This window comes from Bison bison, unplaced genomic scaffold (assembly GCF_000754665.1).
Source record: "Bison bison bison isolate TAMUID 2011002044 unplaced genomic scaffold, Bison_UMD1.0 scf7180017864466, whole genome shotgun sequence".
Lineage (NCBI taxonomy): Eukaryota > Metazoa > Chordata > Mammalia > Artiodactyla > Bovidae > Bison > Bison bison.
The window spans coordinates 12,953,152-12,959,763 of NW_011495027.1; the positions used below are offsets into that span (position 1 = coordinate 12,953,152).

Consider the following 6,612-nt stretch of genomic DNA (forward strand, 5'->3'; position numbering starts at 1 on the left):
TCGACCCAGGAATTGAACCGGGGTCTCCTGCATTGCAGGCAGATTCTTTACCAACTGGGCTATCAGGGAAGCCCTATAAATGCATAATTGCACTTAAGTGGCCTAGAGAGTGGAGTGGGAGTGAGGGGGAGTCTTGCTCAGAGACTTCAAGACTGACCTAATAGAGGATCCAGCAAATCTAATGTAATGTCCAGCACTAATGTACATTTTTATTTCTAACATTATTTTTCTACATCATACATTTGTAAATTAGCAGTTTTATATCCTTTGCATCTCCTCAGTCAATTATTTTTTAGCCTAGATATACCACCAAACCCAAGATAGGTATTAGGAAATAATAGACATATGTAAACTAAAATAGTATAAATTTTATATAATACATGTGGTATACACTTCCATGTTTTCTCTGTTTTAAGACATAAATGTAACCATTGGCTTTTTTTTTTCTTATTTGGTGTTACTAAAATATGCATATTAGTGGACATTTGCAAGTGTTTTGAGGTTTTTTTAAAAAAACTCATACAAATGTATGTTAATCACATTCTTCCATTTTTCTTTATATTGCCCCACACAAAGATAGCTGGTAAATAAGACATCAATTCATCATTCTGCAAGAATAAGATATAGCAAAGCATCTCTTAATATCACCCATTTGAAGTCATGACTCTAAATAATTAATGTAAATGTTTTAAAAACTATGCTGGTTTTAATGTTGTTTATAATGCTTATATATCCCAGTAGGTATCCACAATTGCCTTATTTTCTGAAACAATAGGTTTTTTTTGCTGGCATTTCCTAATGTTTATTTCCTTGTCTTCCTTTTTAGATTTTAATAGATTAAGCAATTACAACATGTAGGCTTCTACTTTTTGCAGGTCTTAGTTGGAATATATGCACTTTGCTTCCTAAACACTTTTGCTAAAAAGACATGAAAACTGACTAACCTAATATTGGTTAATTCAGGGAAGAATGTATGTGGGTACCTGTTTGAGTTTAATATCATGCTGTAGGTTAGAAGTATGGTTTCTGAACATAAGTCACAAATAATCAGTGTGCTATGAGAAGAACATGGGTTGGTGAAGGATAACAGGTCACTTACATGCATTTGTAAATGTGACTAGTATGAAGTGTTGATCTCTCTTGACTACTGAAGAAGTCACAAGCTTGGCAAGTGGCTGACTGTACATGGGTTGGCAAGCTGAATATTTCATTATGTGGGATGAATGCTGTGTTCTCTTTGAACTTTTATGCCTTTATAAAAAAGTCAATGACATAAATGCTGGATTTTTAAAAAAGAAATTAACTATTGCCTTTTTTAGTAAAATTGATAAGATTAACAGTAATATTTTTCAAGAGATGGTTGCTTTTTTGATATGCCTTCCTATGTTCTATTGTATGAAATAAATGAATGGTATGAAATAAATTTATCTAATTAAAGTGAATCTATTCATAGGGAAAGAAAATAGAAACAAAATTGATGAACTAATACATGTTTATAGAGATCCTATGTCATTTATAGATCATACTTATACTATTTGAGTATAAGGAAAATTTTCCATGTGGTGAATTCTCAGATCACTTGCTTACATTTTTAAGTAAAGCTAACAAAATGCCAACAGCAAGTACTACTATTCTTATTTCATATAAACTTGTATGAAATTGTTACCCCTTATGCAATGAGATGGAGAAGGCAATGGCAACCCACTCCAGTACTCTTGCCTGGAAAATCCCATGGACAGAGGAGCCTGGTAGGCTGCAGTCCATGGGGTTGCAAAGAGTCAGACACGACTGAGCGACTTCACTTTCACTTTTCACTTTCATGCATTGGAGAAGGAAATGGCAACCCACTCCAGTGTTCTTGTCTGGAGAATTCCAGGGACGGGGGAGCTTGGTGGGCTGCAGTCTATAGGGTCACACAGAGTCGGAACGACTGAAACAACTTAGCAGCAGCAGCAGCAGCATGCAATGAGAATTGGTACTTGGAAAGCACTTTGGCTTGATACTTCTGAAGCTATTTAAGCTGTTTTTTTCCCAAAGATTTTCTAATTGGAACTAAATGAAAAAGTGAAGAATGGAGGCTAATTACCTGTAGGTTCTAAGTGTATTCCCTGCTGAATAGTTATGTAAGTAACAACTTTACTTTATCTGATATGACAAAAGTCAGATTGTCATGAATTTAGTGTATGGTAGGTGCCATGGATGGAGGAGCCTGGTGGGCTGCAGTCCATGGGGTCGCAAAGAGTCGGACACGACTGAGCGACTTCACTTTCACTTTCCACTTTCATACATTGGAGAAGGAAATGGCAATCCACTCCAGTGTTCTTGCCTGGAGAATCCCAGGGACGGGGGAGCCTGGTGGGCTGCCGTCTATGGGGTCGCACAGAGTCGGACACGACTGAAGTGACTTAGCAGCAGCAGCAGGTTGTAAAAAGGTTTAGAGTTTAAGAGGTTTTCTCTCTTTTGCTTACATAGGCAGGTAAAAAAATTCTATAGTTTTTTTCCTGATATTCAACTTTCATCCCTTGGGCAGGATACTCATAATCAGGGAAAATATGACAGGTTCTCTTATCATAAAGGAAGTGACACATTTATGCTTTAATATCCTATTTTTAGGGGTAAACCACCCTCTTTGTACTCCATTTCTGACTTCTTGGGTAGCCTTACTTTTCTTGTGTTCTTTGTGAATCACTGCCTCCCCTCAACAAAACCAATGAGTTATAGTATATTTGGAAAACTTTCAAACTTGATACGAAATGACTGAGTCTATGCATACTTTGCCAGCTCTTCTGCATCATTCCACTACCTTAGGATCTAATCATTAAACCATTCTACTGCAATTTAGGAAGAAAATTTGGTTTCAGATGTCATTTGTTATATTTATTTCATGATTGTGTCATACTTCAAGGGTGAGGAATTTTAGTTTTTCTTTAACATTTTACCCCAGTATCTATATTTTAAAAACATATTGCCAGCAATTACATATGAAGTGGTTTTGAAAAATGAGATCTAGTGTTTACGATAAGATAAAGTTGTAATTTACATCAGGAGACAAGAAGTAGAAAAATACTGATCTTATATTTAGTCTAAAGAAAAATTTCCCCAATGCCATGACTCACTAACATTTTATAATTAACAGTGTTTTAAAAAAAACTATTGTTTTTGAAGATTATTTTAATAATGTTGCCTATTCTCAATTCTTTCTTTTCCAGCTGAGCCACAAGGGAAGCCATTCTCAATTATGGAGTTCCCTGGTGGCTCAGAAGGTAAAGAATCTGCCCACTGCCTGCACTGTGGGAGTCCTGGCTTTGATCCCTGGGTCAGGAAGATCCCCTGGAGAAGGAAATAGCTACCTACTCCAGTGTTCTTGCCTGGAGAATTCCATGGGCAGAGGAGCCCGGTGGGCTACTGTCCACGGGGTAGCAAAGAGTAGGACACAACTGAGCGAATGAGCACATCAAATGACTGAAGTAAAGTTAGGAGGAGGAACTAATAATGTGTCAGGTGATGTATTTTATATTTAAATGTTTCAGTCTGGAATAATAAGCTGAAACAAATAGATGGAACTTAATAGTGAGCAAATGAACTGAACTGAACTGAATAGTGATGAATGTCAAGGTTTGCATTTGAGTTTGACAGTGTATAAAAAGAGGGAAATGACCTGGAAGTAGCAGATGACCACAATTGTAGGTGTACCAATAGCGTGTCCATCTGCTAAAATAGAAAGTTGTTTTTAAATGTGTACTCTATTAGGGGAGGTTTGGTATCCAGTTCAAACAAATTACAGTTTCTTGATTAGACCATACCGAAAGCCTCTGGAGTCTCTAAAATTGCCTATGTCCAGAGGTGAGCTGCCAGATAGCTGTAGAGGAGAGATTAGATTAGGTAGCTATTGTCCCAGAATAAACAACTGAAGGACCCAGAGAGGTCAGCATAGAAGAGATAAGTTGTAGGACATCTATGTGGTTTTGAAATGTCCTTAGAAATGTGAAACGACTATTCAATGGAAGAGGAATTAGACTTACTCTGGTTTAACTCAGACATTGGAACTAGGACCAAAGGGGATGGTAATGAGAGGTAGGGGAGACTTCTCTTTTATGAGAGACATCCCCAATGAATAGAAGATTTTAACAACAGCCTTTTAAAGTGATTCTTCTCCATAAGGTATCTTCAATCAGATAGGTATAAAAATGGATCTAATAAGCAGAAGCTTTAGGTAGGAGCTTGTAATAAATTATCTTTAAAATTCTATTCTAATCTGAGATTCTGTGATTCAGTTGTTTTGATGAAATTATTGAATTTATTCCTAATATGGAGAGCTAAGCACTGGGCAAGTAAGAATAAGCTACATTTTGTCACCAAGTTCTTAAGTAAGGAAGGGGTGCAAGCAGCTGGTCTGTAAATCCATTCACTTCCTTGGAAGAAAGGGAGGGGGAGAAAGAAGGCAAGTGACCCAGGTCTAATCTCCTGTCAACTGGAACTTTAACTCTGAAATGACCTTAGCCTATTCCTGGCTAAGGATTCGCTGTAGTAAAGAGAAGCCAGGCTCTGTGAGGCCTGCCTCCTTGGAGAATGTCATATAGGCTCTACAATATTTTTAGAGGCATAAGATAAGGACGTTTTATAAGATAGACTCCTATTGCTGTGTGAAGAACTTTGTAAACCTCACCTTGTAGAGCCTTCACTTCTTTGGGCCAGAACTGCTTGTTCAACACAGGAAGGACCTGGCTTGCCAACTGCCCTTCATATCCCAAACCTCTCTCTGCTTCCTCTGCATTAATCTGATAGTCTCTCTGCTTGTAGCAACTAGTAAAGCTTAACTCTAGGTAAGATCACTCTTTCCCATGAGCCTGATTTGGCAACCTAGTCCAGTGTGTTACCCCAAACCATCAACTCTGCCTTGTAAGTAAATCATCAAAAACTTTAAATGATTAAAGTGAAGCAAACAGTAATTGAATACATGGTAGAATTTGTTCCCAAATCTCATTTCTATATTGATGGTGCTTTAAAAGGGTTTTCTTAGATCATGGAAATGACCTTAGATTCTGAGTCAGTTCAAATAGCCTAGAAAAAGTACCTCCTAATTGCTACAGTAGAACATAGTCAGTTTTATACAAAGCCCAGTTGGGATGCCCATAAATGACCTCACACCAATTATACTGCCCTAGTGGTGGGAAAATGTGTCCATCCCACTCCACACCATTGATAGTGGCACAATATTTAGCATCATACTAGCTGTAATAGGTGCATAATAATTTTATTTATCTTTCTCCCTCACCTTCTGAATTCCTGACCCTAGCAGTTCTTGGCTATTGGAAAATTAAATTTCTCGTGATAAGAAAATCCAGATTTTCATAATCACTGGCTGAAAGAAGAATTTTCTTTAAGCTCTAGAAGGGATCAGACAAATCTTATTTTGTTTTCTCTCACAGAGTCATGCAGAGTCCATGGCCAGTATGAATTCTATTATAGACAAAGCGCCTTAAAGGTAGATGCCAGAAGTAGAAATACCATATTGACCTATATAGCAAAGAGAGTTTACTCAGTTGTGAGTTTGCTATAATTTATTACAGTAAAGTATCAAAATGTGTAGTTTATTAGATCTGAATTAAATCTGTCCTCTTAATAGCATCTATCTGACTTATATTTTAGTAGGTTTTGTTGATGGGGTAAGGATAAGGTAACAAGGAATTATACGTAACCTGAACCTTATTTAATGGCTTCCTCTGCCTGTGGAAGCCTCTACCACACGTGATGCTCACTCTCGTGGGTGGATTGTATTAAACAGATGAAGAGTCATTGATGTACAGGATTAGAAAATATGGAAGCCAGGCTACTGAAGCATAGCTCACTGGCTCACAATGGTTTTGAACTAAGGAGTTGAGGGGTAAGGAATAAGAATAAGAATATCCAGGGTAGATAGCTACCTAATTAAATACCACAAGTTGCAAGATTTAAATATATGAAACTATTTTTAAACATTCAAAGGACTTCCCTGGACCTTATCAACCTTGTATTTTTCTTTTCACAGAATTGTTGTAGGACCTTTAGGCAAAAAAATAATTTGATGCAATTTACATATTTAGAAAGATGAAGCTGGAGGTGATACGTAGGGGGAGAAAAGTTTTGTGTGGAAGGATCTCTTTGAGGAGGTTATTGGAGTAATGTAGATGATAGATTATGAAGAACTTAACTTTGGTGGTTTTATTAATGAGCAAATTCAGTTTAGTTCAGTTGCTCAGTTGTGTCCGACTCTGCAACGCCATGGACTGCAGCACGCCAGGCTTCCCTGTCCATCACCAACTCCTGGAGCTTGCTCAAACTCATGTCCATCGAGTCAGTGATGCCATCCAGCCATCTCATCCTCTGTCGTCCCCTTCTCCTCCTGCCTTCAATCTTTCCCAGAATCAGGGTCTTTTCAAATGAGTCAGTTCTTCACATCAGGTGGCTAAAGTATTGGAGTTTCAGCTTCAGCATCAGTCCTTCCAATGAATATTCAGGACTGATTTCCTTTAGGATTGACTGTTTTGATCTCCTTGCAGTCCAAGGGACTCTCAAGAGTCTTCTCCAACACTGCAGTTCAAAAGCTGAAGAATTGATGCTTTCTTTATAGTC

The 6,612-nt window shown here is 37.6% G+C and overlaps 1 protein-coding gene across 7 annotated transcripts in view; it reads left to right on the plus strand.

Moving 5' to 3' along the window:
• The window catches only part of LOC105003354 (transmembrane protein 56-like), a 120,181-nt gene that overhangs the window by 82,278 nt on the left and 31,291 nt on the right, over positions 1 to 6,612 (plus strand). The gene's annotated exons all lie outside the window — the stretch shown is intronic.